The sequence below is a fragment of the Spermophilus citellus genome, assembly GCF_964194105.1.
Source record: "Spermophilus citellus genome assembly, chromosome: 7".
In the NCBI taxonomy this organism is placed as follows: domain Eukaryota; kingdom Metazoa; phylum Chordata; class Mammalia; order Rodentia; family Sciuridae; genus Spermophilus; species Spermophilus citellus.
In genome coordinates, this window is record NC_138188.1 from 111323983 (window position 1) to 111335805 (window position 11823).

At 40.8% G+C, this 11823-nt stretch overlaps 1 pseudogene across 1 annotated transcript; it reads right to left on the minus strand.

Annotated features, from left to right (window-relative positions):
- Nucleotides 1–8701: 8701 nt before the first annotated feature.
- Nucleotides 8702–10905, minus strand: LOC308653382 (sentrin-specific protease 5-like; annotated as a pseudogene). Its single transcript has 2 exons — nt 10868–10905; nt 8702–10253 (listed from the first exon to the last, which is right to left on the minus strand). The product of its transcript is annotated as a sentrin-specific protease 5-like (transcript).
- Nucleotides 10906–11823: the final 918 nt, after the last annotated feature.

An 11823-nucleotide genomic window follows, 5' to 3' on the forward strand; every position in this document is an offset into this window, starting at 1 on the left:
TCACTATGCTGTCTAGACTGGCCTTGAACTTGTGATCTTAACTACTGAATAGCTGGGATTACAGGCCTATCTACCATGTCTGGCTCAAGATGCCAGTTTTAAATGAAAGATGTTCAAGTGGAGACTCTTGGGTGAGTTTATTAGTGAATATTTTGTGTTATGGTGTGTGTGTGTGTGTGTGTGTGTGTGTGTGTGTGTACGTATGTTTAATGTGGTACTAGGGATCCAACCCAGGGCCTTGCCTCACATGTGCTAGGCAAGAACCTTACCACTGACCTACACTACTAGTCCTTGCATGGTGTTTTGTTAATATTTCTATGGATTTAGTTGATAACAACTAAGAATGAAAAAAATGAAAGATGAGAGAGTGAAGTGGGAATGGCGACACTATCTTTGGAGCAGTTGTGCACCACTATGAAGATCTTAAAAGGCATCTGAGAGGATGTTGGCAGGAAGACATGTGTGGCCGGTGGAGACAGAGCAAGGATGCTGCAAAGGGATATACAAGGATGAGGGAGCCCTGGGAAGGCAGGAGAGGTGGGTGCTATGTCAGCACTGTCTGGGGAGAGCTGCTCACCACTGGGGCAAGGGAGGTCACTCTTCCTAGGAACCCAGGAAGGCTGGAGGCCCAGGGTCACTGTTGGTCATCCCTGCTCTTGGAGTCCTACTATAGGCCTGGGCTGAGTCCTGGCTTAGCTGATCAACTTAGGGAGGGCCATTGGGTGATGGCCTTGCCAAGTCCTGCTGGTTCTGAGCTCTTCTTCCCATCTCCATCTCCCTCCAGGGCCAATTCCTTCAGGGGGACAACCTATTCGACCAGGGCAATATCAGGAACTGCTATGTCACTCTCTGTGTACCACTGGGACCCAAGTGAGTTGGTAAACCAGAGGCTCAAGTGGTGGACCCTGGGGCTGGTGGGGTAGGGTAAAGCTGGGTTTTCTTTCCTGTCCCTTACCCCAGCTCCCAGGCCCTGATACTCACTGTTCCTTTCCTTTGGGGGTTTTCTCCAGGGCACTCTGAGAGCCTCTGGGAACTTCCCCTCTGCCTTGCCTTCTGGAGGGTGCAGGGTCCAGGTCACAGGGCTTCAGAGCACAAACCTTGCCTTTGTAGGTTCTTGCCCCAAGAAATGGGGTAGAGGGGAACTGTAGCCTAGATGAGGTTCCTGGGCTCTTTGCTTTCTAAGCTGGAGGGTTGAGGGTGGTTAGGAAGAACAGGCCAAGGTAGGTAGTGACCTATTGCATTTGGCCTTTTGCTCCCCAGGTATATGTCTCAAGCAGTCTAGCTGTTTAAAGTAAGGAATGGAGTGGGATCCCAGGCATACTCTTCACTCACCAATCTCCTCCCCACACAATCCCACAGATCTCCCTGGGCCCAGGTCTCCAATTCTGGGTTTCTACACAGGTGGGCAGTCCCCCACGCCCCCCCCCCCCATATACCCTGGGAGTGGTGAGGCTGTGGCTTTCCAAGAGGTGAGGAGTAGTGGGTGTGTATTGGGAGAGGGGTGCCTGCAGGTTGCACATGTGTTGGAGGAAGCCTCTGATATTGGGTAGGCTCTGAAGTTGAAGCATTTGGGCCTTAAGGAGCAGGATTATGTACCTGGATTGTGCAGAGTCCAGGTCACAGGGCTTCAGAGCACACCCAGCTGTCCTAGGATAAACAAAGAGAAAAGATGGCACTGCTGACTTGCTGATTGGCCTTGGGCCAGTTCCTTATATTTCTGAGCCTCAGTTTCCTCAGCTATTAATGAGGACTGAGATTAGTTTAGAAATTTATAATGTTTTAAAGGAGATTCTTTTTATTGGAAATTTTTACTTGAATTCCCATGTGAAACATGGAATGAAGCATTAGGAATGCAGTGGGGTGGGTAACCCACAGTGTCCCCCAAAGGCCCTTGCAGTAATTTGTGGTGCCATTCCTCTCCTTTGTCCTGCCTCTAGGGGCTGAGAGACTTGACTGTGAGCTTTGATGTGGAGGTTAGGGAGAGCCCCCATGTAGTGACTCTGTGTTTAGATTCCCACCAGCCCAATTCTGCAGCAGGAGACCCTCAGGGGAGGCTTGGCTTCACATTCACTACTTCACACCTAGCCATGCCAGGACATGCACCTTGGTTCATCACCTGAGCTCCATGTGGAGGTGTCTCATGCCTGAGCCCTCACTCACTCTCCTCTTGGGAATGCCATGACCCCCATGCCTGTTAAATCTTCATAAGTGTTTTTTGCTGCTTCCTATAGCTGCTACGTGTGTCTGTTCTAGATTCAGAGAAGCATGTTTCCTGGGAATGTGGGGAGACTCTGAGGAGCATTGCTCTCTGGAGACCCAAGCTCAGGAACCAACACTGTCTGGCTCTTTGACCTTGGGCAAGACACTTAGCATTTCTCTCATCCTTAAAATGTGGCAACAGTAATAATCACAGTGACTGACCTGGCTGGCTTCCTGGCAAGGGCTGGAGATGAGAGGAGAGAAAATCCACCAGCTTGGATAATACCAAATGCACCTCAAACTATTCCATAAAATAGAAAGTGAACTTATTTATTTTTAGTTCTAATAGGCTAGTACATTAGTCAGAAATTACAAAGTTTCAGTTAGACATGAGTAAGTTCCAGTGATCTGTATGGTAGCTGCAGTTAATTTACTGCACACTTGAAAACTGATAGTAGAGTTGGGTGCAGGGGTGCACATCTACAACCCCAGCTATTCAGGAGGCTTAGGCAAGGGGATAACAAGTCGAGGATCAGCAACTTAAAGAGAATTACTTTTCTCTCAAAATAAATAAAAACAACCCCCAACATCCTGGGGGGATGTAGGTCAATAGTAAAGTACTCCTGGATTCAATCCTCAGCAGTGGAAAAGAAAATCATAACTGACAATATGTTTTGTGGGTTTTTTGTTTATTTGAGGTGGAGTCCCACTATGTTGGCCAGGCCAGTTGAGTTCAAGCAATCTTCCTATATCAATGTCCTGAGTGCTGGAAGGCAGGTGTGCACCACCGTACTGGCTACAAAAGAGATTTAAAACCAGGTTTGTTGGCACATGACTAATTCCAGCAACTAAGGAAACTGAGGCAGGAGGATCACAAGTTTTAGGCCAGCCTTGGCAATTTAGCAAGATTCTATCTTAAAATAAAAAGGGCTGGGGGGGGGGGTGCTGGGGATGTGGCTCAAGTGGTAACGTGCTCGCCTGGCATGTGCGGGGCCACTGGGTTCGATCCTCAGCACCACATAAAGATAAAATGTTGTGTCCATCGAAAACTAAAAAATAAATATTAAAAAGTTCTCTCTCTCTCTCTTTCTAAAAAAAATAAAATAAAAAGGGCTGGGTTATAGCTTAGTGGCAGAATGTCCCTGGGTTCACCCCTAGTAATAGGAAAAAAAAAAGGAAGCAATTCACTATAAGAAAAGTGTAATGGGTATGTTAATTTGCTTGAATCAACACAAGTGTACATATGAATATCACACAATACTTCATAAATAAATTTTTTGTCAATTTAGATTTTTTTTCTTTTTGCATTGTTGGTTGATGGAACCCACAGTTTAGCAAGTGCAAGGCAAGAACTGTACGTACCACTGAGGTACCTCCCCAAAATGCCCAGCCCTAAATTTCTTTAAAGATGGCCTCCTGTGTGTTCTTTTCACAGTTTTATAGAAATGATTCACATACCACAAAAATCACACTCTTAAAGAGTACAATTCAGTTAGACTGGGTGCATGTACAACATGTAACAAAACCCATATTATGTATGACTATAACGCATCAATAAAAATGGGTGGAAAAGTATGATTCAAAGTCAAAACATCACCACTACTTCATTCCAGAACATTTGCATTATTCCATTAGCAGTCACTCCCCATTCTCCCCTCTCCCAAGATCCTGGCAACCATTACTGTATTTGCCCATTCTGAACATTTTTCAATTTTATGGAATAAAGTTATGAGGCCTTTTATCTGGCTTCTTTAACTTACTATGTCTGCATCAAAACAAGTATCAATATTATTTTTTATGGTAGAATAATATTTCATTATATATAGATTTGGACATTAGATTTCTGCTTTAGGCCTAATATGAATAATGGTGTTATGGACATTCATCTACAAGGTTTTTTGTGTCTTGGGGCTGAGATTAAACCCCAGTGGTAGAGTGAGTACTCAGACTGCATGAGGTCTGAGTAAGATCCCCAAAGTTTCTCTGTGTCTAGGGGTGTAGCTTAGTGGTAGAGGGCTTGCCTAGCAGGGTTCCATGCCCAGAAACACATTTAAAAAATAACAAAATGTTTTCTGTATTTGGTTCTATTTAAAATTTCAATCCACCTAGAATGTACTGTGGAACAGGATCTATTGCTTTTCCTTCCAAATAGAACTATTCTAGGTATTTTTGTTAGTCCTTAATGTTCTATAATTCCAGTGAACAAAATTTAGAGTGGTGTTTTAATCCTGATTGGCATTTACTGTACTTTTATAATTTGGTTCCTTTTGCAGTACTGGGGATGCACTCCAGGGCCTTAGGCATGTTTTACCACTGAATTATACCCCTAGTCCTAAGCCTTTCAATCTGAAGACACATACTTTTCAGTTCTGGAAAATTCACCTTGTTAATTTCTTTAGTTTTCCTCCCATCATTTCCTGATTCACCCATGAGATAGAAAATAGAAGTTTAAGCTCTTCTTTAAAGTGAAAGAAGAAAAGACACTTGCCAAGTAATCTGAGTACAGAACCTGAAATTTTCATATTCTACCTCAAATCTTTTAAAATTGTCTTGTACAAGTCTAACTCAGTATTAATCTTTACTATAGCAATGAGTGATGGTCATAGGTATGGTGGCACATACCTATAATTCTAGTGACTCAAGAGGTTGAGGCAGGAGGATTCCAAGTTCAAGACCAGCCTGGAAAAGACCATGTCTCCAAAAAATAAAAAGGGTTGAGGAATGGGAATGCAGCTCAGAGGTGGAGTGCTTGTCTACTATGAGGTAGGTCCTGGGTTCAATCCCAGGACCATTAGAGGTGGAGAAAAGCACTCAATTTGGATTTCAAGGGTGTAATTTTTTTTTATGCTCAATCCATCAATTTATGCAGTACTGAGTAAAATTATAACGCTGCAATAAGTTTCCTGTGAGTATAATGAATTCAATAAATACATAAATCAACTGAAAGGAGACAGTTATGATGGATCCAGGATTTAGCATCCCATGGAATTCAATTCTGGTGAATGCTACAGAAGTCAGTTAAGAGAGAATCTACTGTGCCTATTGCCTTACACTATTTCCTTTTCTGATGGCTTTATGAATCCTGATGACTCAAGTTCATTTCTTCTATGTGGTAAATTTGTCTCTTTGATTGTGATGACTCCTTTCAGACTGATAAGATTGTGACCTCACCTCTATCTGGGTACTTGCTGAGGGCAAGGGACTATGATGGGCAGTAGTTGTTGCTCTGCCCTGAATTATTTTCACTGGGAGTGTTGATGTTTGCCTGGTGTTACAGGGGTGGGGGCAAATGTGCTATCTCCTGTTCTTAGAATTTTGATTTGACAGAGTTGTCTTCTACACAAATATGTGGCACAGGTAGAGAGAGATTTTTACAGCTATTCAGTCTTTTACTATGGGTCTCTCTCCCCTTTCATCCACTCCAGGAAATATGCACCTTCCATATTTCACCATTTCCCCGCATTGATTTTCCTTCTGCCCCTCTGGTCCTTCCCTTTATTTTCTGCTTTGTGGAAGCTTCTGAGTTTCTCATCCACAAAAAATGTTCCTCATTTTTGAGCATGGAGATACATATGCTTTGAATATGTTTTTCATAATTTCTATGAGGTGGGTAGGAAGAACAGGTTCCATGTATTTAACTTTTTACTCTTAAACCTGGAAATTTTATGGGTTTCTGACAAACTATTTACTAATTGAACATAAGTGAAGGACATTTCCTTTGATCTTAGTTGTTGCTGGTACTGTCCTGGGGATTGAACCCAGGGGGGATTTACCACTGAGCTACATCTCCAGCCATTTTAATTGGTTATTTTGAGACAGGGTTTTGCTGTGTTGCTGAGGCTGGCCTAAAACTTGCAATCCTTTTGTCTCACCACCCCCCAAATTGCTGGAATTATAGGTGTACACCACAATGCCTGACTATTTCTAGTTTTCTGAAAGATTAAAACTCAAGAGGGAAGCTTAGTCTTATTAACAGGCTTACCAAACTTACTAAGATGCCACAATTTTTCTCCTTTAGCCAACTAAAATAATAAATTACAGTGTGTTACTAAATGGGTATTCTGTAAGAGTTCCTACTTCTTTAGGTCATGTTACAGTTTTACTACATGCCATATTCATATTTGGAAGTGTTACATTTATAAAAGTTGAGCAGTATTTGTGGGCAGAAGCTACTTTTACTCAGGTTCAAGTATTAAGGTTCTGCTAACCTTTTATTAAGAAAATTCATTTTTATTCTAGGACAATATAAACAACAGATATAGTTCTTTTAAAGATTTGCTGCTGGGTGCGGTGGCACAAGCCTGTGATCTCAGTGACTCAGGAGGCTGAGGCTGGAGGATTTTGTAATTTGAGGCCAAACTCAGCAACTTTATGAGACCCTGTCTAAAATAAAAAAATAAAAAAGGCTCGGGATGCAGCTCAGTGGTATAACACCCCCAGATTGGATCCCCTTGTACCTAAATAAATAAATGATTTGCTAGCCCTCTACTTTTTGTCTCTTTATTTTACAAACTTAATTATATTAAAACATTTTTCAGCTTGCTGTTTTAATTTTATATAGACATCTTTCAATATCAAAATACAAATCAAGCTTATTTATTTAGTGCTGCTAGGGATTAAACCCAGGGTCTAACACATGTTAGGCACTCCCTCTAACACTTAGCTACACCCCCAGCCCTAAAATATATTCTTAAACAGTTGCATGATGCATATAATTTCCTGAATGTGCCAAAATTAATGCTTTAATAGAATCCTGTTGTTTTCAGTTTTTGTTTTTGTTGTTGTTGCTTTGTTTTTTTGGTACTGGGTATTGAATCCTGTGGTGCTAACCACGGAGCCAGGTCCCAAGCCCTTTTTGTATTTCATTCAGAGACAGGGTCTCACTGAGTTGCTTAGGACCTTGCTAAGTTGCTGAGGCTGGCTTTGAACTCGTGATCCTCCTGCCTGAGCCTCTCGAGTTGCTGGGTTTCAGGTATGTGCCACCACGCCCAGCTTTTGGTTGTTTTCAGTTTTAAAATGTATGTTTATATAGTGGTATAACTAATACAATACAATTAATACGTTTATATAAACATATTAGTACTCTTTTATATCTAGGATAAATTTCAAGCAGGGGGATGGATCAAAGACTGCCAAATGCCATATTGTCTTTTAAAAATGTTTATGCCAATTTACTGCCTGATGCAAACTTTGACAAGAAGGCTTTTTAAGACATGATGAAAACCTAGAAGCCATAAAGTTAAAGACAATTTTTACTACTAAAAAATTTCTTTGAAGCAAAAATACAAATAATTTGGGCTACTGAAGAATTTGAACCTTTGAAGGTACAATTCTTATGACATTTACAATTAGTCATTAATTTAACACCTTTACAACTAAAATGATGCTGTGGTTTACGAAGGCAGAATTCTATATATCCTGCCAGATGTAGTGGCACTCCAACTACTTGGGAGGCTGAGGCAGGGGGACTGCAAGTTTGAAGCCAGGCTTGGCAACTTAGTATGTGCTAGGAGCCACAAACAAAATATAAATGACACCTTTGGTTGTAAAGTGATGCCAACTAGCCACTGAGGTATTATTATGCTAAGATTTACATTCATATGCAAATTGGGCTCCTGCTGTTCACCTTGGCTTGCTACAGGACTCAAGTTACCGGACTGCTGGAGAGTTCCCATTGGTTGGGGAAAGATAGTAGGAGGAAATTCCGGGGAAGGTCCGGGACCCTGGCTCCGGGAGGCGCGCGGTTCCGGCAGACGCCCGCGTGGGAGGACCGGGTTTGGCTTGCCTGCGGCGGCTTTTTCAAAATAAAGTTTTGTTCCTGCTTGACTGGCTCGTGATTCTGTGCCCAGCCAAGACTGCGGCAAGTATGACTCTGTTTCAAAATAAAAATAAAAAGGGCTGGGGATGTAGCTCAGTATCTGAGCACCCCTGGATTCAATCCCAGTATCAGGAAGGTTGGAGGGGAGTGAAATCAGTGTATCTTGCTTGTTGCTACACCCTTAAAAATCAGCATAGTGGCTGGTATAGGACCTTCTTATAGATTAAATAAATAAAATAGGAACATTCTGATAGGAAAACAGGCACAGAAAAACTATGCAAAAAATAATAAAATGTTCAAAACATAAAAGATGGTCAAACTTAAAAATGCCAAATTAAAACTCTCTTGTAATCCATAAAACTGGCAAAGCTGACTGGTTTAACTTCTTGGAAGGTAACTAAACAATTTTCTTAAAATTTTAAGTTGTGAATACTCTTTCACTGGCCATTCTAATATCAGGAATTAACTTACAGAAACAAATATGTAAGTATAAAGAATTTCATTGCACTGTTATAAACAATTGGAAATCTTAAGTATCTATCACACAGTCAATCCATCACCAATCAAAATAATTTGTGGAGCTCTACATAATACAGTAATATAAAAGGTCTCAAGAAAAACATCCAAGTGGTTAAAGGGAAAGCCATGTGTGGGAGAGAAAAATAGGACTCATTATAAGAAAAGTTAATGGACAGCAAGTGTGGGCCAGAGGTTGGGGAGAATAAAGGAAAAGTGCATACCAGAAAGGCAGACTGAAAGCTGTTCATCATTCACTGGAGATGCTTTTGGATTGTTCTTCCCACCTCCCAGATGATTTTCTAGTTTGTATTCACTGCACACCAGGGGAGCTTCCAGTGGACTTTTACAGTAAGGGTGATCCAGCAACTTAGAACTAAGAATGTTCTGCTTAAAAGATCCATCCTCTTCCATCTGGTAGGAGTTCTCATTGTGAACATTCTCTTCAGACACAGGCCCATCTACACTTCTCACAGATTTATCTGCTGCGGTCACTGACAGCGCTTTTCTAATTTTCCTGATCCAGAGTCATAATTTCTTTTTCAGTTTCTGAAGTGAACGTTTTACTAGAATGATATTCTGACAAGAGCATGTCATAAATCAGCTCTGTATATTCCTACTTAGGAGGGGAACAAGGTGATTGGTCCCAAGGATATGTGGCACTGCCATTCTGTTGGTCAGGGAATACTTCATCTAAATTAAGCTCCTTGTCCAAGAAAGGACTTCCTTTAGGGTGGCCATCAGGCATATGGGAGTTCTTTCCCTTCACCACAACATTGCTGTCCATATCTGGGGAGTATGGCTGATGCTGACAAGAAGGATCTTTAGGTTCTGGGAAAGAAAATGGGCTGCAACTGCCATCCTTTGTATTATCCCTAAGGGTCTCCTGGTGGTCCCCAGTGATCTTTTGTATTCATCTTCGCTGGATCTTTCCTGGCTGGAGAACTTTGCTTTTCTTTCTGAAGTGCTGGGATGTGAGAATCCTAGACTGAAATCTAATCATGGATAATTTCTCATATATCATAAGAAGAGACATTTTATTCTTCGATGTTGGTTAAGCTGGAACTTTTTGTAATCTGGGGTCTCCCACTCCTGTGGTGCTCTAGCCCTTAATAGCAGCCATGACAAAAGTGATTTATCTTACCATTGCTCAGGGTGACCACAGTCTTGCCATTCTCACCTGGACTATGGCTTTTCCTAGTGAACTTCATGGGAAACTCAGAAGTCTGTGGCTCTGTCCTAGACATATGAACATAGGTCTGACCTAATGCTGGCAGGCTAAAAAATGCTTTCAAGTGACTCTCCACAATGTTTGTGGTCCGAGTTCTTTGTGATGATAGCAACTTCTCTGTTCAGAGTTTCAGGAGACTTCTTGAAGAAGAAATGATGTGTTTAGTGTGCTTTCTCTTCACTTTAGAGGACAAAATACTAGCATTGAGTAGCCACACTAGAATTGGTCTTAGCACAAAAGGTTTCATTCTGACCATGATTTCTGGATTTGAAGAGGCTTCTTTCTATACTGGAAATGACTCAATTGTCTATTCCAAGTAAATGGCCTTCTCAACTTAGCATTCAGAATGTGTAAGTGTTGGTGAAAGTAGAGTTTCTTAAAGCCTCCAAACCCAGTATTCCATTTTTCAGAAAAGGCTAAGTGGATTCCTTTCCTCTATAGAATTTTTTTCTTTTCATTTTTCTGATGTATAACGAGAACTTGATGTAGCTACAAAAAAGAAAATGTAAAGAAATGTTACATATTAATCTAAAAGTAAGGTCATGAAGGCATTCACAGAAATGAAGGCAAAATTTTGAAAGGAGAGCATATATATTATAATTTAGGACTACAAATAATAAAATGCTTCATGATCAAAGTTTTATTCACAATGAAAATTGAGGAAGAAGGAAGACATGAGGACTCTAACAACCCCATTTGCCATATATCTGCCTTGGGTATATATCAGTTTCAAAAATCATTTCTCAGGATGGAGTCAGTTTCTAAAGGAGTACATAGGATAGGGAGTCAGAAAAAGAGTTTCTAAGTGTTGGCTCTGCTTCTCATTAACTAAGTGACATTTAACAAATCATCTAAATTTTGTGTTCTCATTTATAAAATGAAGAACAGAGAAGGGAAAGGGAATGAAATACCATTTAAGACTAATTTAATATCCTTTTCTGTTTGTTTTTCTGTCACAGTGGGGATTGAACCCAGGGTCTCTAAAGGCCAGGTATGTGCTCCACCACTGAGCTACAGATCCCAGCCCCCATAGTTATTTATTTGTAACTTGCTCATAGCAAAATAACTTGTTTCCTACAGCAAAGTTTTAAAAAGGCAAGTACTTTTGCTCTGTAGGGTCATCAACAGATAGATACTTCATCAATACATGATATCAGCATCTCAAGAGAGACCAGGCTCCTTCTTGCCAGACAAAGATACTCTGAGTGACTGTGCAGGAAAAGGATTCCGTCAGGTGCTCTTACCAAATTATTCTGGCTCTCAAGTGAATATAAGGAACAAGAACCAACACAATCATACACACACGAACTTAAGAAATACATTGATAAGAGATGGGAGATGGGAATGAACGACAATTAAAAGCAAACATGATTTACCCTCAATTTAATGAGATTGAATATTACTGAAAGTTTTAGACATCAGCCACTACATGTGGAGTGAAAGAAACAAACACAAGACTACAAATAGAAAACAATGTTCTAATTTCAGCTGCTAACAACTTATTAAAATTTTCCCCAGACTGGGAGTGGGGGAAATATTTCCTTATTGTGTATCAGTTTTCTCTCAGAATAAATGGTGGGGATACAGGTATGCACCATTGCTCCCAGCTGTACCCAGATTTTATATATGTGTGTATATATGTACGTATATACATACATAAATGCAATATAATGTATATATACATTTAGTTCCTGATACACCTTTATTTATTTATATGTGGTGCTGTGAATTGAACCCAGTGCCTCCTCATACATGCTAGGCAAGCGCTCTACCACTGAGCTACAAATCCATCCCTGTACTTAGCTTTTAAAAACACTTTTCCTCAGAGTGTTTTGCTGCAGTGTGGTTCCAGGTGAAAATTCTGACCAATGTGACTGCAACTGAAGGTTTCTGGGAAAGTTTCTGCTTTTTTTTTTTTTTGACATAAGTATTATTCTTTCCTGCTTTCCTTTTTGTCTCTTGCACATCTTTGCTTTCCCTGCCTTACACTTGAATTAGAGGCTGGACGTATGGCAACAGGCAGAAGGATATAGGCCTACATGCTAAGTATGGACAGAGC